Below are 25,104 nucleotides of genomic sequence, written 5' to 3'. Positions count from 1 at the left end.
TAAGGAACGATGACATTTATAACGATCTCAAACTTATGCCCATTTATCGTGTATACAGCGACTTTCGGAAAGATTTTTCAAAAACATCCATCTTGTTGGAAATCCAGTATTACATACCTTGCCAGAATACGATCCTGCGGTTGCCTCTTCGAAAAAGCGACCCAGAGCTATTTCACAAACTGATTATGCTCAAGTTCTATTTAAACGGCGCCGGTATGTACATTTGGACGGAGGAGCCCTGTTCTTTAACTCTTTAAAAAGAGTCTTTAAACGTCTCTTTAACAAGGGACAACTTTATCTCTGCAGCCGCACGCGACTGCACTTTATTCTTAATTGTTTCTTAAAAGCTTCTTTTCACCCGCTAAATGGGTTGCTTTCGATCCCCCTAACGAGCTCCTCTTATCTGACCTTTAAACGTCGCCTTGAATAGCAACCAAAATTCCTTCTCCTCCATCAGCTGCTGCTAGAATCCATCAGCTCCATCAGCTGCTGCATCTCCCCCCCCCCGCCTCTTTCGCCCAGCTATCCGGAGTGGGTGCAAGTTCACTGCACTTGCGCTAGTTCTTTTCATCCGGACTGCTTGTTCTTAGGATTCTTATTTTTTGTTGATATCCGGAATCAATGAAACATTTTGAAACCTTTTAATTCTATTCCAAAATTTATGAATGATGACTGCCCTTCAAATTAAATTCTGGTCCTTTTTTAGGCACGAAATTTAAATAAAAAGACCTTCTATGAGTTTTTAGCTTTTTTTCTCATACGGAAGGCATTATCTGAAAAGCCTTCTTCTTTTTATAAATTAGGCTTTAAATTTTAATACGGAATTTAAATTCTAATACGGAAAAAATTTAAATTTCTTTTAAATTTTTTCCGTATTAGACGAACCTCTCTTTTGATGTAATCATCTTATCTCTGATGATGTGGAGTTAAAAGCCTAGCCTAGTGCACTCTAAATTAACTTCCTTGATAAAAAGTCGCAAATTCGCAAAAAAATTGTACGATCTGGCAACACTGACTGACTATTTTCGGCTAATACAAAACAATGGGGACATTACATTTCCATGAACATCGGGAGAGCCATAGAAAGCTTCGGAACTTTCTTGACGCTTCCTCATCACTGGATCTTGCTCGCAAGAAGCGCATTTTCACATCAATATTAAGACCCATCCTTACATATGCCTGCCCTACATGGAGCTTTGCTCCACTTCTGGTTTAAGTAAATTGCAAGTTTTCCAAAACAACTGCTTACGAAAAATCACAGGAGCCCCCTGGTTTGTTCTCAATGAACAGCAACTTATAGACCTTAAACACCAAAGTCTGGCGCTATTTATCAATAAATTAAATAATAACGTTTTCAACCAAGCCATCACCAATGTAGCCATCATCAAAGCCATCACCAATGTAAGCCATCACCAATGTAAGCCATCACCAACAAAGCCATCACCAATGTAAATAATTCAGACAATTTTAAGTACGAGGTCCTAGAAATAGACATCAATTTTTAAGGACCTCTGCAATCCACTTTTATCGGAATCCTCCATAATTTTTAAAAACATTTTGCACCCAATATCAAGCAGCATTCCAGGGTTAGCACCTGGGAAGTTGACCATCCAAGGAACTGACGCCCGCGAATCAGTATACTTTCGTACGTTTCTGGCATCTAACTACCGATTGGCTCCCAGCAGAGCAGCACATGTTAACTACACACACATGATTTGATAAAAAATAAGAAAAGTGTAGAAGCACGAGATGAAAATGTAAGAAAATAAGTCGTCGAATTGGTAAGATGAGAAACTTGTACAGGCGTGAAACTGAAACCTCTAGCGCCAGATTCCAGGTTTCTTCTTCATAGAATTTTGACTTAAACTGTCACTGGCCTGGTCCACCTCTATACAATTTTCCTGCAGTTCCTTATCAGGTTATTCACTGTATGTTTTGTTTCCCTAACCGGGGTTAGTTGAGGTGCCTGTACTAGTCAAGGTGGTTAGAATAAAAGGAGGGAAGGTTCAACTCAAACGGTGAAGCTTGGCGGCCATGTTCCTGTTATCGCTGTGACTTGTGCAAGGAAGTCTGTAATTGGAATATTTTTTCTTTTCTTTTTGAAGCATGTCAGCTTGTGTTGTATATGAATGCGCAAACAGATTTTCGAAAAAGATTCCTGGGATTACTTTTCACGCGTAAATATTGATTTTCTTTTTTATGCAACGTGATAACTATGTTCAAAAATATCACAATGTCATATTTTCTTTCCAGATGTGAAAAAAGGGACATCATAAGGATAAAAATATGTTAAATACATTTTAATGTTTTTGTTTATAACTGGCATCTTCGTTCCTGACAATGATATATGCTAGGATTTAAACTGTATAATTTGAACGTTTTAGGTAATTAATTCGTTTTATAATTTTCATGAAAAGTAAGAAATCAATTGTTACTATTTTTATGAATTGTAAAGGTGTTAAATAAAGTAATGCTTTCCTTTATGTACTAATTATTATTCATTTTTAAGTTTTGTGAACTGTTAGGAATATAAATTATGCATTTCATCAAGATAAACTAACTTTTCTGTTGTTAAATTTTTTTTTGCATAAATTTACAAATTTGTGGGCAATACAGCGATAAAAGTAAGTAAAATATTTACACAACTGAACAGGTGGAAAGATGTATCCAAAAATATAGGTATAGGTATATTTCATTAATTCAGCTTAATTCAAGGCAATTCTTTTAAGATTCAAAAATATGAAACGCGCATAAACTGAAATTACTGAATTCACATAAATCTGTTTTATTTTATTAATATTTATTTTCTTGTTGTTACAAGGTTGTTGGTTGTAAAAAGAATCTATTTAAACTTTTATTTAAAAAAATGCAACCTGGGACTATATTTTTAGATAATTATCTGCTATTAATTTCAGGTTAAAATTATTTTAAATTATTCTTTAATAAATTACAATATTGTGAATAAATCAGAAATATCACTTCTTAAAGGAAAAATTGGAAAGTACACCCAACAGGTTGCTAATAAAACCTAAACAAATTCTTGAAATATGTAGAAACATTATTTTTAAAGGCTTTAATGTTATGCACATGCATTTAGATTTCGAACTATTTCTCAATGATTTTCTGTACGTAGTAAATTACGGATATCACCTTTATAACTTTAAAACAAAAAACTAACAACAGCGAAGCATTTCATTATAAATTTCACATATTTTTAGTGGAAAATACATACACGGAACAGCTTAAAAACACGTACGTTTCACTGCGGTAATGTAATGTTTTGAAGTCACAGACACGGACGCCGCTTGTTCGGTGGAGTTTCATTCCACGATAGTGGAGGAAACTGCGAACCCTCCCTCCTTCTATTTTAACCTCCTTGGTACTACTACTAGGAACAATTTGAATGTGAATTTGAGTTTCAGAAAGCAGCGCCTCCTTATACTCTGTATCACGTGAAAAACATCAGTAAAACAAAAAGGCGAAAGTAAAAGTCAGGTGGCCGCCATCAGTCGACGAAAAAGGTGAGTGTCTGATCGAAGGTACAAATCAGTGAACTGAAGAATCTAGTGTAAGTAAAAAATGCTAAGGAGGGAGAATGTCAGATGGGTATTTGTGCTTTTCGCTGGGAAATGGAGAACATCTAAGAGAGTTGATGCAGTTATTATGATGAGTGAGAACTGAATAGAAGAAATTTCTGGCTAGTTTTTGAATATAATCTTGGGTTAATCTTTGAATTATGGTAACTTGGCGATTTTTTGGCGAAAATATGGCTACCAAACCTGCTACAGCAACCTGCTAGTTTTGTTTCTGACGCCAGTTTGTTTTCAGGAAGTACAGGCTTTTTTTTAACTCAACATTTTTTTTCAACAATCTACTAGCCGAACTACGCTTATGCTAGAACTTTTATGGAACAAAAATAATGACGAAGATTACGTGCGAAATTGGGAGAAAGTGCAGAATCGCCCACTGCTTGCCGCGTTTTTAAGAATTGCACATACACGGTATCCATGTACACGTCGACCTATTTTCACTTAAAAAACATCCCAGAATTGCACAAAAATGGCATTGCGCATACTCTTGACTTTACCCATGTACACTGCTAAAGTCCTAGCTAGTAACCTTTATCGCCTTACCAAAATGTTGCCAAACTACCTGTTACCATATTCCAAAGATTAGCCTAATCTTGAATTGTATCTACTTTGAGATTACGGTGGATATACGAATTTGGAAAGGTGCCTGTGGAACAGGTATATCAGAGTATCTCACCCACCCTCTCTCTGACAGGCGGCGCCTTTTCTTGCGTAGAATATGAAAACACCACAGAATTCCCCCCCCCTCAAGTAAGTTACAAAAATATTGAATTATAAATCTAACTATTCTTCCAGATTTTGTAGTTTTGGGCATGATTTGTGTCTTTTTCTGTTGTCACGATCAGGAATGCGTCAGAAAAGGCGGCTTGAGCCATGCCAACTAGATACCCAATTGACTTTGGTTCATCTCAGCTTTATTTGTGTTTCAAAGACTTTGCTATTAGAGGATCCGTTTAGAGGACGAGTATTCCGCTACAATAGCGAATAAATTACGATCAATTTCCAAATTATTTGTTGTTATACTCATCGGGCATAAAGACCACGGTGCAGCTGAGTGTCTGCATTTGCTTGTACCGGTGAAACAAATGTTACTTGAGCTGTACATGTTATTTATAATAGTTAGGAAAAAAGTACATTATTTAAAATATATGAATTGTATCAATTATCTTGTAAGTTCAATATAGTTCTTATAACTCCAACAAATTAAAATACTGCTTATTCCATTTAATGAAACGTTGATTTTGTTCCCGTTGCTTTTCTTGAATGCGTTACATATTGTGGAATACTTCAAAATTAATTTCAATATTTGGCATCATCCAAATGATGTTTGTTTTCAGTGATTATTGATATTTACTGTTTTTCCCCAGGGTAACGTGGAGAAGGAGCGTGTTCTTATCTCCTAGAAGGGGCACTACTGTGGAATTCCGCGAAGCGAGGCTGAATTATTGGCTCGCAGTTTTCAGTGATTTCCGAGTTCCTAGAGGTGACTTTTACTCGTGACATCTATGGATCGAATCAGAAGTATGTTGTGAGAGAACGCTTTGGTTTCGAGTATAGAACTCGAGTCCATGACAGGAGGACGTAATTCTCCACCACTAGAGTAAAAGTGCTCCTATGCGCTGGATTCAAGGATTCCGACGCTTTAGAATTTGGGAGTAGCTTCGCGGAAGACGCATACTGAGGCACGTGGAGAAAGTACGTGTTCCTGTCACGTCAACTGTGACGGCCGCTGGCCGATGTTGATTTCTACTCGCAGTTGTTCGGGAGGGCGCTGTGATCACGTACGATGGAGGCAGGATCTTGGAAGAGCTCCTGAATTTTCAAAGGTGTTTTCCGGAAAATCTTCATTTATTTCAGAAAATTTTCGCGAATATCCTCTGCATTGTCTCGTTCTCAAAGCTGGGAGTTCTCCTGTACCTGGGGGGTCTTGTCTTCCTTGCAATCTTTTGCAGCACTAAGACGGAGCGTTCAGATAAGTAGAACTTCTTTTCTCTAAGCTAAATCAAATATCTGTCACTAAAGTACCTTTAAATTCATTCATTTATTATGATCATTATTATTATTATGCTCATTTTATTATGTTTTGGCATTAAATACTTAGTAATTGCTTTAAATCATGTGGTTCTTTTTTGGTTACTATCTCGTAGGGACGCTATCCTTATCAGTAGTGTTAGCCCTACCCATTGGGGCCCCTTTGAGGAATGTCTCGAGAGCTAAAAACACGATCTCGGGCCTCAATGAATGTACAGAGTTGTAGTTTTTGCTCCTTTAATCTATATTTCCTATCTATTTAAATTAAAAGCATATATTAATACAGTGTGCCTCAAATTGATAAAATAGTACACATATAATAAATTATGACCATTAACTTAATAAATAAATAAAATGCTTATTTAAAAAAAAATAATTAATAATAATAATAAAAAAACTCCGTAATTTATTTACTTATTTATTTTTGCTGATATGTTCTCGCCTTGTTTTGGATTTATGATTTTATCTGATGGTGTTTTCTGAATATATAAATATGTTGGAAACCGCAATAGATGATGTTACTTAGTTTAATGTATAACTTTGCATGATATTATATGTATCTTGATCTTATGTGTCTTCTGTTACTGTGTCTCAAGGTAGAGGCTAATATTGGTTTCCATGTAAAAAAATAAAAGTTTAAATTTAAAAAATTTTAAATTTTAGTTTCCCTGTTATAGCAAAAGTTAGCTTCTAAACTTGACTTATACTGTTATGTGACTGGACCCCCAAAATTTAATATTTTATTATTAATTTTCCCCATCTTTACCTCTATTCAGCTTTACAAAACACACTCATTACACACACCTGGAAGACTGTATTTAATGTAAATGATAACAACTTTGACTACACTCATGAACACGTTTTTTTTTTTTTTTTTTTTTTTTTTAACAAAATTCTCTTACTTCCTTTCCTTTTCTTTCTATAGGCCCTTTTTTTTAATTATAAATAATTTTTTTTTTCCTCTCCATTACTTTTGGGCCATTTATTTTTTACTTTATTTTGTCCCATCTTTTCTTCCTGGCCTTTCGAACTCGTATAAAATATACGAAGTTCCTTTTTACTCTCCTCTGAAATACGAAATTGCCCCCCTTTCTATATACCCTTCGCACCTATGCTTGATTTTTCGCCCATCGGTGCAGAAAGACTTAGCGGGTGCAACAAAAGACGTCTACTTTGTCTGTCTGTCTGTCTATTGATATTTATTATGTAATATCAGGGATGACTAATAAACTAGCATTAGGCATTAAAGAATTTAAATATATAATTTTCCTAAAAAGTAATGTTATATATTCAGATTTTTATTAAAAGTTTTTAAGCAAAAATTTTTTTACTAAAATATGGTAATAAAAAAATTATTGATGATTTATTAAAGTTGACTTTACAGCATATATTTTATGTTATGAAGAATAATTACATTCCATTTCAATTTATTCTGATCACTAAGAAAAAACTTACACCTAATATTAGAATATTCAGTAACAAACTCTGATGGAGTCCTTATATTTAAATCTTAGAAGTATAGTGATAATTACCAGATAGATACCAATATCTTTATTTATTCATAAAATTTGATTTCCATTTATTTTTCAAAAGGCAACTGTTTAACTTGTGTTCAACTATTCTTTGTGAAAAGGGCAGAAGGAAAATTATTCAACTTTCATCACATAACTTTAGTGCACATAATTTGAATCTTATGTATATAATTAAATCTTTATATTGGAAATAATCAAATATTTTCCTAAAGTAATTGTGTATGAGAATATTGAATACTTCAGCTTATTTACATTGTTAAATAATTGTTAATTCTGCTGTGTTAACTATAGTTGAGCTGGGAAAACGTTTTACTGTTTTTGCCATAATACTATGCTCAGTGCATTCTAATAGAGTACATTATTATGATAGTTTAATTAAAATATTATTGCTAATTAATGGACAATATTGCAAACTTTGCTAAGTTTTTATATAATACTTGAATATGATGAAATGGTACTCCCTTATTAAAGTGACTGCCACACTTGGTCATTTTAATTGGTATTCTTCTGTTATTAGGACTGGATTCAGAAATGTATGTATGTATACAAATGTGCATGTGTATATATAAACGTGTGTATGTATGTACACTGTGGAAAAAAAAAGGGGGGGACAGTTCTATATTTGCTGTTCTACTGTGCTGAATGATAAAATTCAAACTTTGTTTTTCATGTCTTGAAAGTGCAATTTAGGATGTATATTATATTTAGATACAGGTCTTTTGATACAAAGTCAAGTCTTTTCTGAAATAACATACCAATTTTTTCCATATTTCAATTCTACAACTCCAATTATGCCTAGATGTTAAATTTTGGGTGACAAATTTATGGAGAAATTAAAAAATTTATCTTGGCATATCTTTTTCAGTTTGCACCAAGAATAATTCACTTGGTGAACTTCACCTATTTTTCTTTTTATTCATTGTGCGTGAGCAGGAAAAAAAGATCATCGTTCTTACTTTCAAGTAATTTTAACAAAATACATAAACCACAGTTGCCGTTATTATTGCTTATAACAAATATGCCAAATTTCAAAATGTGCCAATATGTAAATTTGTGCATATCTTAGGAAATTTTGCATAAAAAGCTAATTTTTTACAGGCGTACCTAGAAATACATCTACTTTAAGAAGATGTTATAAAGTTTTTCAAAAAATTTATAAAAATATTTAAAAATGCAAATTTTTAAAATTAATCATAAAAAAAATAGGTGAATTATAATTGGATTAAGCCTAAATTTTGAAACATGAAAGGAATCATATTTGTTTAATAAAAAAAGATGTTAATAAATATATGCCAAATTTAATTAATATTGAGGAGCTAATTTTTTAAGAACAGCTCGTGTGATTTTTACAAAATTTGACAGTTTGACGTAATGTGAGTCGTAGAATAGAAATATGGAAAAAAATTGGCATGTCATTTTAGAAAAGTCTGATTTTGTGTCAAAATACCTATATTAGAACATTGCTATATATAAATCGAATATATATCCTAAGTCATGCTTTTGAGACATGAAAAACGCAATTTGAATTTTGTCAATTGGCCCTGTAGAATGGGAGATGCAGAACTGTTTCCCCATTTTTTTTTTTGCGCAGTGTACTTACCCACATGCATATGTAAACACATCCATCCATACATACATTTCTGAATGTGGTCACAGTAACAGAAGACTACCAGTAATATGTTTTATTTATTATATTCTGTTCATTTATCTGTCTTAGTTATGATGACTACCAGTAGTATGTTTTATTTATTATATTCTGTTCATTTATCTGTCTAAGTTAGTTCTAGTATTTATTTATGATCTTATTTGAATTAATGCTTGCTTTAAAACAGATGTTACTGTAAATCAATTCATATTTGCTTATATAAATATTAACTGCAGTGTTTATTTGTTGTGATTCATACTAATATAATAATTAATACATTAATCTTCTTTTTTTTTTATTTTATGTAGCTTGACCTTGAAAGACTGTATAGTATACTAACATTTTATATGCTATAACAATCCTTTAAATCAATTGGGAAAATTTTTGAAGAGGAGATTTGGCTATTAAGTGTGAAAGGTAATTTTTTATATGTATTTGTCTAGAATGTGTTTTCTTCCTGGTAGGCATAATTTTATATCAGGTATTTATATGTTAAATGTCTATATTAAAGTAGGTATTTTATACATTATAGCATTGTCAGTGAATTGTTCCTAAGGTTTTTGGGGCATTTTATAATAGGTCCTCTCATTTGCAAATTTCAATAAATACTAATGCTTAAGGGGGGAATAATTTTAATTTGCAGAATTAATACATATAAATTTAAAATTTAATAGCATCTGAAAGTATTGAATATTCATAATAATGGGAATAATTTATTTATATTAATTCTGACAACTTTAATCAAACTTTTTCTGATGAGCAAATTAGAATATTTTATTATAAAATTAACCTGAAAAACAACTTTCTGATGTCAGAGAGTTTATATAAAAGTAGTTAGTGGTTATGTTGATTCTGAGAGCAACTGATATCTAAGTTTGAGGTATCAGTAGCCCTTGATAAAAGTGTAAAATGTATGCTATTCATTTTTTTAGAGGAGAAATATCATTTTATATTTTACATAGGTATGTGCATTTACTAGTACTTTTCTGTTATGCACCTACCATGCATTTTTGGGTGTGTGTGTATAATGGAAAAGTACAATATGTACAGGAAAAGTAGTAAACTATTCTTATAACTAAAAACTATTTACAATTAAAACACCTGCCAAAATGCATGGCAGGTGCATAACAGAAAAGTAACCATTTTCTGTATGTTAGGCCAATGCATCTCAAACTTTTTAACTTCCTGACTGACATGTATCTAGTTTTTGACTTAATAAGACCAACATGCATATAATTAATTTCAGGAGAAAGAGGTTCTCAGGTGCTGACTTTTGTGAGTATGGGTGTGGCAATCTCGAGGTACCCTAGCCCTTCAGGGGTTCATCTTCTTGGTGAAACTGGTGTCACAATCCTGGAGCCCCAGTTATCTATCCTCTTTTCTGTCTCCTCTCCTCTGAGCTAAAAACTTTTTCTTTGCATTCTCGCTTGTGGTTTTCCTCTTCGAAGGTTGGGGCTCGTCACAAGAAACTGGGACAGTCCTTGTTTCTAGTTTTCAAGTGGCAAGAAAACTGCCCATGTGTTTGCCATGCGTGGAGACTAGTGTCGCTGGAAAGGAGGGTCCTGGTGGTTGAGGGGCGAGGTTCTGTTCCCAATACACTGCTTTGGCCTCTGCTTCAGCTAAACGGGAAGCACCTTAGTCATCCTCATGGGTGTCAATCGGCTGGTCACTAGTCCTTGTGTCAGTGGCTTGGGGATAAGCTCTCGGGAGTACCTGCCTTCAGGAAAGCTGACTGTGGAGGTTTCAGTTTGTGTATAGGTCTGGCTAACCCTAACACAGGAATGTGTGTTACCTTGTTGGGTTCCATGGTGGGCAGGGCCGTCGGACCTGAATCATTTTTCCTTCAATATGTCTAACTCACACATTTATCTCATTAAAGACTTTTAAGTCCCTTAAAGTTCTACTTGTGAAAAATCTACTGCTAAAAAAATATGTACAGAAGCAAATGCAAATAATCCTAATAGTAGTCTCCATTTCCTTGTGATGTCTAGTCCTTCTGGCGAGCTGCTAAAGATGTCACCTTTTGTAATAAATAAGTACATTCATTCTTGTATTGGTGAGCCCAGAAATATAAAGCGTCTCCGCTCTGCTTGTTGATGCAAATTCAGCCATCCAGTCTGCTTCTTTACTTCAAGTAACCAAACTTGGGCAAGCGAGTGTCACTGTGACAGCACATAAGACCTTGAATTACTGTCATGGTGTAATCTCGGAAATCGACCTTCTGTGTTTTCTCGAAGAAGAGATCGCATCCGAGCTATCTAGCCAAAATGTCTGTGGTGCAAAGTGGATCAAGATGATGCATAAAGAAGGTAAGTTGATCGATACGAAACATGTGATCCTTACCTTCAACACGCCTGATCTGCCTAAGAATATTAAGGCCAGATACCTAAATTGTCCTGTAAGACCTTATATTCCAAACCCTATGCGATGCTTTCAATGCCAGCACTTTGGCCATTCTAAGATGTCTTGTCGTGGCACCCTCACATGCGCCCGATGCTCGCAAATTGGTCACAATTGTAATAATTGTACCACTGCATCTTTGTATATAAATTGTAAGGGTAAACACCCAGCATTTTCTCGCTTGTGCCCAAAATGTAAATTCGAAAAAGACACAGATTGAAAAAGTAACTAGGAATATCACATATGCTGAAGCCAGAAGAATAGTCCAAAGCACATAGGTTAGACCAAATACATCTTACGCCAGTGCTCTTAAAACATCTCCTACAGTTGCCACCCAAACTTCAGTTGGTATGCAGACCCAACCAAACAAAACTCAACAGATTACAAGCAACAAGAAAAAAGAAAATGCAACCCATATAGTACCCCAAAAAAAGTAATTCAAGGCAAACCTAAAAATGTGACTGTGAAAATAATAAATAAAAGTAGAAACCCCTGCGATAGCTCATTTGATGGGATGATATCTGAATCTGTTGATTCAGATAGTATGGAAGTAGAAGAGTGTCCAGAAGTTCCCAGGCATTTACTTCCACGAAAAACTAAAAAGCAGCACAGAAAAAACAAAAACCTTTCATAATGGCCACCCTCGTCTCATGGAACTGTCGCAGTTTCCACCGAAATTTGCTCGACATCAAAGCTATCATCAATGCTTATCATCCTGTATGGTTCGCAGTACAGGAAACAAATCTGAAACCAGAACAAAAGGCAAAACTTCGGAGGTTTTCTTTCGTCAGGAAGGATAACCTTGCAGGTGAGCGTGCGAGTGGAGGTGTAGGTCTCCTAACCTCACTGGACTATCCATCAAGTTCCTTTCCTTTGATGACATCCCTCCAAGTTGTCACTACTCAAACAAATTTTGATACTGTTGTTTCAGTCGTTTTCTGTATTTGCCTCCAAATGAGCACATTGATCAGCAAGATTTTACTGGTCTTATAGAGCAGCTGCCTGAGCCATTTATCTTAATACAGTCAAAAGTCTTTAATCCGGACTATTCGAGACTTCAGCAATTCCAGATTATCGATTTTTCTGGTTTATAGATGATCAATTTAAATCTTTTAAGATGGCATGCAGAAATTATAAAATTAAAAATATGAAACTGTAATTTATGAAATAAAGAACAATTATGATCTATAGGGTATCAAAATTTACAAAAAAAAAAAAAAAAAAAAAGTTTAATATTTATTTGTTTAGTTTATAAAACATTTCTTTCAACGCGTGCATGTGTAAAGCATGCATTATACATAGTCGAAATTAGAAAATTGCAACCAGAAAACTATTTGATGTGTATTCGTGATATTTATAATGACGAGGAATTTGATTTAAATCATATCAAAGATAGAGTGCATCGAGATGAAGTACTACATTTGGTAACGAATTATAAGTCGAATAAAATAAAAACATCTGCCCTGAAGATAAGGATAGTGCTGACAGATCAACTTCCAGTTCATAGCGCACCGCGACATTCCCCTCCCCCGCAGACCAGCGTGAAATTGATAAACAGATTTCGGAATGGTTAGAGAAACAAAGGATATGCCTTTATCCATTTTTTGCAGCAATTCCACTTTTTGTTTGATGGGACATCGAAACGTGCTTTTGCTTTATAGATATCCTTTGGCAGTTCCAGAATCGGAATTTCTTTTTGACATAATCGAAAGTTCAAGCTTATTTTTATAAAATTGCTCTAACAGCCTGCAAAAAATAATAAGCCGGATCCAATTCGAAGATTAAGGAACAACGCAATCTGCAACATTAACTGAAATAGATAATTAGATAATTTTAGCTTAGCTTATACCATTCGTTATACATTAAACACGCATGCGAAAAACGTATTATGCACATGCGTACACGCATATGTGCATGGATAAAGGTATTACGCGCATGCGTCAATGCATTATGCGTAGACTCATGTGCAGAAAGTTTGTAGCTTTGAGGTCCGGATTATAGATCATTCCAGATTATGGGCGTCCGGATTAACGACTTTTGACTGTGGGAGATTTTAACGGCCATAGTCCGCTCTGGGGTAGTAAAGATACAAATTGCCAACGAAGACAAATTGAGCAGATGATTGAAGATCATAGCCTTTGTCTCAAAGCTGAATAATGGGCAGGATATTTATTTTCATGAGGCTTCAAGGACATTCCATGCTCTCGACCGTGCCATCTGTTCACCATCTCTGTTGCCACTTTGCACTTTTATTGTGGAAAATGTTCTTTAGAACAGCGATCACTATCCTATTGTAGTATCTGTTGCACGAAGAGAAGCAAACCCCATGTCAATACTTGCTCGGTTCATATTCGATAGGGCAGACTGAGAACTCTTCTCTTCCGTTGCAGAGCTCACAGATGAAATGGTAGAAGATGTGCATATCATTGATGCTATTGAAGCTATTACTAATACTATTATTCTGGAAGCTACGCTTTCCATTCCTAGAACTTTAGGAAAAATACTAAAATATTCGAAACCATGGTGGAATCACAACTGTCATTTTGTCATTATTCTGAAAGCTGTGTTGATTTTATGAATGTCTTCTTTGAAAGAATATGAGACCAGTGGCGTAGTTAGTATAACTGATGCCCGGGGCACGATAATTCTGTCGCCCCCCCCAAAAAAAAAACAGATAGTAATGTAATATGTAGAATATACTCGTAATAAGAATATAAAACAAAAATAAAAGATTACAGTACCTAGCTTAAAATATTCTATAATATATTATGAATAGTCACTCCAAGGCTCAGGTTAGGCTTTAAATTTGAGACAAAAAAATCTTGTTAAAAAGCCAAGACTGGAATTGCATTCGGAAATGTGTCTGTCAGTAGAAAAAATGGACATGCAGTCATCTAGAATAAGTTAAAGATGTTATTTATTTTACATTTTTATTTAATTTTTTAAAAAAATGTACACTTTTCAAACAGTTTAAAAGTTAATATATATATGGTCTCTATATTTAATAATATAATATTATATTATAAAAATTAATGCAATTAATTACTATGTATATATTTTTCTTGCCTTGGATAAAGCAAATTTGCGAAGTAGTTCATCAAAGTCAATCATTTCAAATTTTTCTCTTTCTACGCTTAAAAATGTTAGGTCACTTAGGTGATCTTGCCCCATTGTTGATCGTAGATGTGTCAAAATTAATTTTAATTTGCTGAGCGAACATTCACAGCCAGCATTTGATACTGAATTAGTAAGGAGTATTTGTAGAGCGACTCTCAGGTTTGGAAAAACATCTTCTCCATATGATATTATAAAGGCAAGAAGCTGTAATGGAGTTTTAAGTTCAATTTCTTTTCTACTGTGGAGTAACATCTTGCAATCACATATTTCTACATAGAGTTCTGTTCTATTAAAATCTGTATTATAAAATTCACCTAAATTCTCTTCAAGATTGTTATCAACATTACCCTTGTTTAATAAATTTTCAACATCCAGTAAAAATCCAAATTTGGAGTTAAGATCACTTAGGCCGCTTATTTATTTCCTACTGCAGACGATCAAGAACGCGATCTTGTAACCTAAGCTGCACACGATCAATTCTCCTCAAGATTTTATGCCGGAAATAGACTAAAGTTATGAAACTAAAATTCAGCATATTTTGCAATAAAAGTTTAGCTTTTTTTCTGGTGTCACATGTGGTAGTACTTTCCTCTGCTAATTTTTCTAATTAGTTCTACTTATTCTTCCAGTCCTCCAACAATAACGCTAACCGCTTCTGTTTTGGCGCTCCATCGTGTTTCAGATTCACGTTTAACAGTTTTTTTTTTTAAAGCATTTTTGAATAATTCCCATTGTAATGTTGAATGTGAGAAAAATAGATATATGTTTTCAATTATTCCAAAGTCATGTTGTAAGGATCTTAAGTTTTACTAACGTTTATTTTATTTTAAATCTTTACTATCACTTCTTATTTTCTACTTCCGGCCAGAATTATAAGCGTGAAGGAGTTTATGCAAAGTTGTCTGGCGAACGCCAAGTATTTAAGTGTGGCCTTTTTGCCAAGCAGAAGAGAGGAAGCCGTGAGTTCGAAGCAGGCCGCTTACCTTAGAAGTTACGCAGTTGCTACTTTGCCTTCCAGGCCAGAGGTTTTAATCCTCTTGATAAATTAAACGTATTGTAGTGTTCACAGTCTCTGTGCTACATACGCTTTCTGTTATTATAAGGCCAATCTTATTCTAAAGTTAAATTAGAGTTTAGTTTTATTTTGATATCTTTTAAGTTAGACCCCGAGTGGAGGGTCATTGTATTCCGAAGTACGGAAGTCATTGTATATAAAGAAAAAAAATAAAGGGTTTTGTATACCCTTCGTCTGTATCCTGTCTACTTACTACAATTAGTGAACATAGCTTTAGTAAGCTCTCTGTTCTAGTCAGGTCATTGTATGTTTCCGAAGAAGGTTAGAAGAAACATTGAACCTGATAGTGGCGCCCGACGAAGAATAACCATGGCCGAGTTTCAAGAAAAAACTGTGCTGCCTGCAGAAACAGCTCAGAATCCAGAAATGCCAGCTACCGCCGTGGAAGGATTTGGGTATATTGTCCAGACCATGCGCGCTTCGATGAAACCAGAAGCAACGTTTAATGGAAACTCACAGGTAACCAGTTTTTTGGAAAAATTGGATGACCACTTCATGCTCTACCCCGTGCACGAGTTTCAAAAAGTTACTTTAGCTACCAGCGCTTTGAGGGGCCAAGCGCTTAACTGGTTCAAATGTATCGGCAGAAGTCTCTTGGGTCAAGCAGGAAGTGCCACCTATACCTACGAAAATTTCAAGACTGCCCTACTAAAAGCCTTCCCTGTTGTAAGGGATCGTGCGAAATTAGAAACAGAACTTTTCAGTATATATCAACAAAGAATGGAAAACCTCTCCAGGTTTATTTTAAGAAAAATTCACGTTTTCAAGCTCTTGTATGGAAACCGTCCGGATCCTGAAATAATTCAAGTGATTTTGCCGAGGTTACTACCCCAAGTGCAAGACTTTATTGAATTGAGAAATCCGACTACACTGGAAAAATTATTTGAGCTAGCAATCCAGTTTGAAAGTAGAAGAACGGCGGACGTCGAAAGAAGACGCCAATATCAACAGCGAAACCAATTTGGTACGCCAAGACTACAGCAAACTCAAGCACATGGCTACGGAGAAAAAGCGAATCAGTGGGCAAGGAAACCCGAGCATTCAAAAACAGCCGGCGAACGTCGACAGTTCAATAGCAACCCAGGAAAAAAGTCTCAAGGCCAGTGGAGAAAGAAGGAAAGCACCGAAAGAAAAAATAATTTAAACTAAAACGGATTTCTGCTGACGAGAGGGTGCGGAAATCCGAAGGCCACGAAAACCCCTCTTCCTACAAGTTAAATACAGTAATGGTGAAAAATTTAACTCTTCCAAAGATTGAAGTCTTGGTAAATAATATCCCGGCCACCGCACTCCTGGATACTGGCGCGCAGTGTTCCTGTGTGGCAGAAGTCTTTTTTAGAAAGTATTTTCGCAAATACCGCATATATAATGCGGATAATACAACAGTATTAGCGGCGCAAGGAGAACAATGTAAGTGCGTAGGTAAAGTACCTTTGTACATCCGTATCAAGGACGAACAAGTAAAGGTGATGTTTTTTATAGTAAAGAATTTGCAAGCACACTTAATACTAGGAATAGACTTTCTTTCAGACGCACAAGCTACACTGGATTTTAATGAAGCGTCTCTTAAGCTGACGATGAAACCAGTGCGTGTAGAAAAGGTTGAACCGCCAAGGTTAAATCTCGACCACCTGCCTAATGACGAGCAAGATAGAATCCGACAAGTGGTAAGTGAATTTGCTTCCTTATTTAGTGATATTCCAGGATTTACCCAGGTTACTAACCATAGTATTGACACCGGAGATGCATTGCCGGTTCGTCAAAAACCATACTGGTATGATAAGAATAAGGAAAAAATTATAGAATGGCATATTACCGATATGCTACGTAAAAAGATCGTAACGCCTATCTCAAGTAGTTATGCTAGTCCGGTGGTTTTATGTAAGAAAAATAATGATTATCCTTTGGAGCATCCAAAAAGGTGGAGATTCGCTATTGATTACCGTAAATTAAATTCCATAACGAAATATCCGGTATATCCGTTACCGATTATAGAAGAAATTTTAAGGAACATAAAATCAACCAAATTTATGACAACTTTAGACTTAACGAATGGTTATTTTCAAATAGGGATCAGGCCTGAGGACGTGCCTAAGACTGCTTTTATAACCAAGTCTGACACTTATGCATTTTTGCGAATGCCGTTTGGCCTTTCAGGCGCCCCAGCAACATTTCAGCGATGCATGGACATTGTGTTAAGACCTGTTCTCGGAAAGTCCACATTTATCTATTTAGACGATATCATTATTACTAGTGATAATCTAGACCAACATGTACAGGATTTAAGACAGGTGTTTTCTTTATTAAATGAGGCCGGTCTAAAAGTTAATGTCGAAAAATGCAAATTTGCAGCCCCTGAATTAAAATATTTAGGTTACAAAATATCGCAAAAAGGGATCGAGACAGATGAATCAAAAATAATCGCTGTACAAAAGTATCCGACTCCAAACACGGCAAAGAAGCTCTCTTCTTTTCTAGGACTTTGTTCATATTATAGGTCCTTTATAAAAGATTTTGCGGCTATCGCTGAGCCATTGTTAAAATTAAAAAGGAAAAAGGCAAGATTCTCGTGGACGGCCGAAGCCAATAGTGCTTTCGAAAAATTAAAACAAGCATTAACGCAAGCCCCTGTGTTGAAATTTCCTGAAAAGGATGAAAATTTAGAAATTTCAGCGGATGCTTCGGATTATGCGGTAGGAGCGGTACTTTCGCAAAATCAGCAGCCAGTAGCATTTTTTAGCCGAACTTTAAATCAAACACAAAGAAACTATTCCGCGACCAAGAGAGAGGCACTTGCAGTTCTGTTAGCAGTGCAAAAGTTCCGAGTCTATTTTGGAAAGGCGCCGATAACAGTATATTCTGATCATGCGGCGGTAACTAGATTGTACTCTGGAAAAAATTTATCCCCAAGGTTAATAAGATGGGCACTCAAGCTGCAAGAATATAATCTGGTAATCAAGCATACCCCCGGAAAGGAAAATATCGTAGCAGATGCCCTGTCACGAATTAAATTAGACGAACAGGGTAATACCGTAAAAGTTGCAATGCTGACAGCGTGTACAATAAATTCCCGAGAAACTGTAATAACCGAACTGGGTAAGGATCCTGAGTTTGGAAGTATTTATGAGTATTTGAAGGATCCTGAAAATTTTAGCCACCAAGATATTGTGGCGATAAGAAATAGGGCGGCCCATTACGAACTAATAGATGGTCTATTATTTTATACAAAAACTACGAATTCCAACAACGAATTTCGACCTGTTATCCCAGCTAGTCTTAGATTAAATATCCTGCAAGAGCTCCATGACAGCCCTTTAGCTTCTCATGCTGGTATTCGAAAAACTACTCAACGCGTACGCGAGGCAGTCTACTTTCCTGAACTGCAAAAGTTAACAAGGGCGTATGTCCAGTCCTGCCCAACATGTCAAGCCGTTAATTATATTAATTTCCGCCCGACCGGGTTTCTAAATAGTATTAAATCCGAATTTCCAAATGAAATAATCGGCATCGATTTATTGGGCCCTTTCCCAAAAAGTCAGTTAAACAAAAGTCGCTATCTCCTTGTTATGGTTGATCATTTTAGTAAATGGACCGAAATTGTTCCCTTAAAACGAGCCTCCGCGAAATTAGTTACCGATTCTATTTTAAATAAATATATTTTAAAATACGGGGCGCCCCTAAAAGTTATATCGGATAATGGTCCTCAATTTGTAAGTAATATATTTGAAGACGTGCCAAAAACTGGGCATACGTCATTTAAAAATGGTCCCGTATCGGCCGCAATCAAATATAGCGGAACGGGTCAACAGAAATATAGTGAAAATTATCCGTAGTTATGTTAAAAATTTTCATAAAAGCTGGGATAACTATGTCAATGAATTTGCTTTCGCCCTTAGGACCGCAAAACATGATACAACGGGCAAAACTCCTGCTGAGTTATTTCTAGGCAGAAAGTTTATAACACCATTAGATAAATTATTTTATGTGCAACAAAGAGCCCCAGAATTTAAAATGGGTGATATAGAAAAACTAATAAAAGAAGCAAAAAAGAATACGGAAGTAGCACAAAGAAAACAAAAATTGTATTATGACTTGAAACGACGGGGAGTAACTTATAAAGTAGGGGATGAAGTACTAAAAATTAAGCATTCACTTTCTTCAGCACCAGAAGATAAAACTGCCAAATTTTTTCCACGCTTTGAAGGACCGTATGTTATAGAAAAAATAACTCACGCTGTTGTAGTGTTAAAGGCAAGAAATGGTGAAACCTGTTCCGCAAACATTGACCAGATAAAACCATTCTATGACCGTAATAAAATGCAAATCTTTTCAGATCTTTTGCAGGATCCGGTACGGCAGACACCGCAGGTACAAGTTCCAGAGGTGGGAAAACGACAAGTACAAGGGCAAGCCAATGAGAGACAGAAGCAAGTGAAAAGAAAATTGCCCCGCGGAAAAATTGAAGGTACAAAGAAAAAGAAGCCGTTCCACCGTCCAAAAAACAGAGTTCACGAACACCCCCAGAATGAAGAAGGGAGAAGGACGACGTATGTGGAAAAGACCGGGAGAAAGGACGGCAACTATAACCCGGCTGTGAAACGGAAGATTGACTCATCCGACAGAACTCTCCGCAGCAAAAGTCGCCGAACTGCGGAAGGGCCATCAGCGGCGGAGGAAAAAGTACAAGAAAAATTTGAACGGCCAACAACGAGGTCCAAGCAGGATCACGACAGAAGTTTCCCGGTTCCACCAAGACCAGCTGCCTTCAAACGGCCAAGACCACAAGCAGAGGACAGAAGGAAGATGTTCAAGGGTGGCCGTAGTGGTGAAAAACGGAAGCTTCCAGAGGAAAGCACTGAAGGGCGAGCCCGTACAAGAAGGAGGATCAACCAAGCTACGGTCTGCAGCACCTTTAAAGACTGGGCCCAGAAAAGGATGTCTGAATATTACAAAGATAAGTAAAATTTTATGTTACTTTACAAACTTAAGTTAATCTTTCATTCTTACTGCAAGTGGCAGATTTCAAGAAGTTTTACCTCATGCGAGGTCTACCTTTATCGCCAAAAGGGCGAGAAATGAGTTGTGACCGATTTTCTTATTATGTTTTTCAATTACTCGCGCGTAAAACTAAAGTTGATGTATAATAGCGTTGTGTAAAGACTTAAATATTGTAAAAAGTTATTGTATAAATTTTATTTAAAACATTCTAACAAGAAAGAAGTTTTAGTCTGAAAGACTTTTTGAAATGTAGTATTATTTCAATGTAGAAAGAATTGGCTCTTGCTTTGAAAAGAATAGAAGTTAACAATGTACTACTAATGTATGTTTTCAAATGTGTAAAATTAACGGCATCTTGATATGTTCTTGTATACATGTGAACTGTTATTTTCAATGTTTAGAAATACCGTGATATGGTAAAAGTGAAAGTAGTGTTAAAAAATTTGTTATTCGTGTGACTGTAAAGATTAAATCATGGTGAATATGTGTTAAAGGTTGAATGATGTAGTTAGGCTCTCTGACGCTACACTTTAGAGTTAGCCACTTTCAGAATAGTACCTCAGGGTCTAGAGTTGAAATTAGGGTGTGTTAAGAGGTCTCGTATGTTGAATTTTAACACGTTAGTGTTTTGATTGTAGGAGGAAGTGTTGAACACATAGACAGAAACACATTCGTGTTTGGTGTTTTTACAACACATGTCAGAGAGCACGGGGAGAGATAATTAAAATAGTCATGAATGAAATAAGAATGTTAAGAAAAGTATATTCTATATGTTATTTGCAATGTCATTCTGTAACATTTCATTAAACTAGTTTTCCTTCCAGATCTCTGGAAGGAACCAGAATTGAATAAAGCTTCTGTTTTGATGCAGTACAGATGAAAAAGAAAAAAGATTGTTGTATATTCCGGGAGCTGCTATTGTAACAAATTTCTTTCTTTTAAAATTTTCTAGTTTCTAGCTAAGTTACGATTGTAAAAGTTTGGCCTCGCGTTAGTTTCTAGAGCTAAAAGTTTTCAACAAGGTCGTTTTAGACCTCAGTTTCAAACTAATTAACTCTGGCGGGAAGTATGTAAGGATCTTAAGTTTTACTAACATTTATTTTATTTTAAATCTTTACTATCACTTCTTATTTTCTACTTCCGGCCAGAATTATAAGCGTGAAGGAGTTTATGCAAAGTTGTCTGGCGAACGCCAAGTATTTAAGTGTGGCCTTTTTGCCAAGCAGAAGAGAGGAAGCCGTGAGTTCGAAGCAGGCCGCTTACCTTAGAAGTTACGCAGTTGCTACTTTGCCTTCCAGGCCAGAGGTTTTAATCCTCTTGATAAATTAAACGTATTGTAGTGTTCACAGTCTCTGTGCTACATACGCTTTCTGTTATTATAAGGCCAATCTTATTCTAAAGTTAAATTAGAGTTTAGTTTTATTTTGATATCTTTTAAGTTAGACCCCGAGTGGAGGGTCATTGTATTCCGAAGTACGGAAGTCATTGTATATAAAGAAAAAAAATAAAGGGTTTTGTATACCCTTCGTCTGTATCCTGTCTACTTACTACAATTAGTGAACATAGCTTTAGTAAGCTCTCTGTTCTAGTCAGGTCATTGTATGTTTCCGAAGAAGGTTAGAAGAAACATTGAACCTGATAATGTTACAACGATTGAATTTTGCTTAGCTGCAGTGACTAAATTTAATGAGTGGTTATCACGATTTACAAATATTGCTTTATTATTTTTTCCATAATTATTTGTTGAATGCCAGACGTGCGACCTGACATCACGGCAGCATTATCATAACATTGTGATCTACAATTCGTTAATGAAATCTAAACGGAATTTAATTTTTCTAAAATTATATTTTCAATTGAGGCTGCATCTTTAGCATGTATTTCAATAAATCTTAAAAAAGATTCTTTGATGGAAACTTTTCTGTTGGTAAAATCAATATCTACATACCTAAAGACTTGCAACATTTGTTCTCGATGAGTAATATCAGGAGTCGAATCAAATAAAAGTCTGTAATATTTATTTCTTTTGATGTCGCTTATTAGTTGATTTCGAACTATGGATGCGAAAAGATGAATAAATTCATTTTGGATTTGTAAATGACAGTTCTTGGCGTTTCTATAACATTTTTTAGATTGGCTAGCTGTGGATCAAATAGAGCTACAAGTTTAAGTAAAGATAATAAGTTTTCGACATTTGTACCGTCTTGAAGCGCTAGATTTTCAACATGACCACGTAGAGGAAGAATTTGTATAATTAGCTATTTCATACAAGCTAATATTCATTGCAATATAGTTTGCCACCATTCTTTTTCAGACTGTATATTTCCTTCTAATAATTCATCGATTTCCGTTTTATTAATTAATCTTCTTTCCACTTCTTTGCACATTGTAAATGATTTTCAATGAATTTGACTTCTTTCATGGCTAATCAATTTATTTTTTTTCCTCCATTTAAACCAAATGCTGTTGCGAAAGATGACTGTGTAGTGGAGTTTGATACAACAAATAGTAAACAACAAAAGCAGTACGCTACATTATTTTTTGGTGGATATAATAACCAAGATCAGCTTATTTAAGTTCCTTCTTCATTGCCGATTCGTCGGAAAAAAAACAAGATTTTGGCATTAGACGATTAATTGATGTTGCTATTGCATTTAGACTGAATTCGTTTTGAAATATGTGGGATCTACAAATAATCATTTCGGTGTGAAGATGGTTTGATATTATTGGACGATTATTAGAGAATTAAGAGAATTTTAAATAATCAACATCTTTGAACTCGGGAATGTCCGGAATTGCAGTGAGTGTTTTTGTTGCATTTTCTGTACTTATTAGGTATGGACATGGATTTGGGACTCCTGATGTCCTTTAGAGTATTTTTTTTTTGTTTTGTTGTTGTTGTGATATGTTATCGCATAAACATTTAGCACCAATAGAATAAAAAGACATTAAAGGCAATTACGTACAATTAAAAATGGAAAATCTCTGCAACTATTAGTGATAGGCAGGGCTGGATTTAAACTTGATGAGGCTCTAAGCTATTTGAAAACTGGGGCCCTTTTTAAGTCTTATACTATATTTAAAATTTTTTGGAGGCCCTAAACTATAGCTTGTGTAGCTTATATGTAAATCCTGCACTGGTGATAGGGAAATGGGAGTTGCATTTTTGCATAAAGTTTGTAGGATTCTCCACTGTGTAATCCGAAGTTAACGTTGAAAGTGAAGAATCTTAAGAACTGATAAGTGAATAATCGCTTGAGTTTGTGTGATAGGAAACAACAAAATGAAAGGGTAAAATAACCCTTTATTATTCAAATAAGATTTAACAGAACTCTCTCTTGGAGTTGTACAATAAAGCCAAAACTTGGGCTTGAACTGAAGAAACTAAGAATTAAACTAAACTAAGCTTAACTAAAGAGATATAGCCGAAGCTATCAAGATTCTAACGGAGTTGGCCCCTTAACGCTAATTGGCTGCGAAGCTATCAAGGGCCTAATGTACGGCCGAGCATAACAATAGCTTAAGAGAGAGTGGCTTAAAAAGGTGGACCCGTGCTAACCAGAATCTCTGGTATCTCTCTCCCTCAGATGATAAGAATATGAAGTTATGATGTATTGAAGAAGACATAGGTTTAAAAACTGGTTGATATATAAGTTCCACTCTCCACAACATAGATCCTATCCAGGACAATGTAAGTATTAATTGATCGTATATGTATTTTCATACAGATTATTATGTAACAATTATTGTATAGATGACACTGTCAATTTAGCATTGTAATATTACTATCATTGATTCAGTGAATGCCACTGGCGGTGGATTGTAGATTCTTTTCCATCACATGGACATATAACTCTGATTGGTGTAGAACCTTAGGTCGTAGGTCCATGCGACTATGTATCAGTAAAACTTCACGGTTATGTGTTGCTCTTCCTCATTAGTATTCAGACGTGATTCTAAAACTACGTTCTGGCCGTAAGTGGTAAGTTGAAGTTAAGAAGCGATAGAAAAGGAAGTTTATTAATAAAATTAACATAAGCTATTGTGGTTAACTACAAACAATTATTCTATTAGTAGTGGTTAACTACAAACAATTATTCAATTATTATTCTATTCTTAACTACTGTGGTTAACTACTGTGTTCCACAGTAGCTAACTACAAGTTAGCTACTGTGGAAATTTGGGGGCTCTAGACTTGAAATAGAAAATTGGGGAGCTTAGGTCAATTAATGTTTAAAAGGAATTATAAGCACCTGGTATTAATAATCCCTTTGATTTTCCATTGTTATAAAGTATTTGAATAAGAAATCTTTTGTAGGCTATTTCAACACTAGAATATATTGCATATGCTATATAAAATAACACTGTTCTTAAATTTCAATAATCAACTAGCATATAATAATAAAATGTTATAATGCGTAAAAGATAGTTTGGGTGAAGGTAGGCTTTCAACTGATGCAGAAACTGAATGTTAGCTAAGTACTAAATTCACATTATGATAATTATTTGTTAAACAATAATACAACTACTTTAACAGAATTCCAATTAATTATACTCTTACAAAGATAACTTGCAAAGAAGCACAAATACTAATAAAGAGTTGCTGAATATAACATAATATAAAGGTAAGATTATACAGAAGTCAATTAAATATGCCTATGTGCATAATAATGAAGAAAAGTTACTGAATAGGTATAATGCTATCTTTATTGCCAC

At 35.1% G+C, this 25,104-nt stretch overlaps 1 protein-coding gene across 3 annotated transcripts in view; it reads left to right on the top strand.

Moving 5' to 3' along the window:
* The first annotated feature begins 6,742 nt into the window (after nt 1-6,742).
* The window catches only part of LOC118192113 (very long chain fatty acid elongase 4-like), an 88,067-nt gene continuing 69,705 nt past the window's right edge, over nt 6,743-25,104 (top strand). For 2 of the 3 annotated variants that reach the window (XM_085825293.1, XM_085825290.1), the window contains exons 1-2: nt 6,743-6,897; nt 9,107-9,215. The gene's annotated coding sequence lies outside the window, so the exon portion shown is untranslated. Of the gene's footprint in view, nt 6,962-9,106; nt 9,216-25,104 lie in introns of all 3 variants that reach the window. The other variant, XM_085825291.1, reaches the window with a different exon arrangement.

This window comes from Stegodyphus dumicola, chromosome 10, assembly GCF_044657685.1.
Source record: "Stegodyphus dumicola isolate Sdum_Otavi_A_Nest chromosome 10, ASM4465768v1".
NCBI classification, from domain to species: domain Eukaryota; kingdom Metazoa; phylum Arthropoda; class Arachnida; order Araneae; family Eresidae; genus Stegodyphus; species Stegodyphus dumicola.
This window is presented reverse-complemented; position numbering and strand designations above follow the sequence as displayed.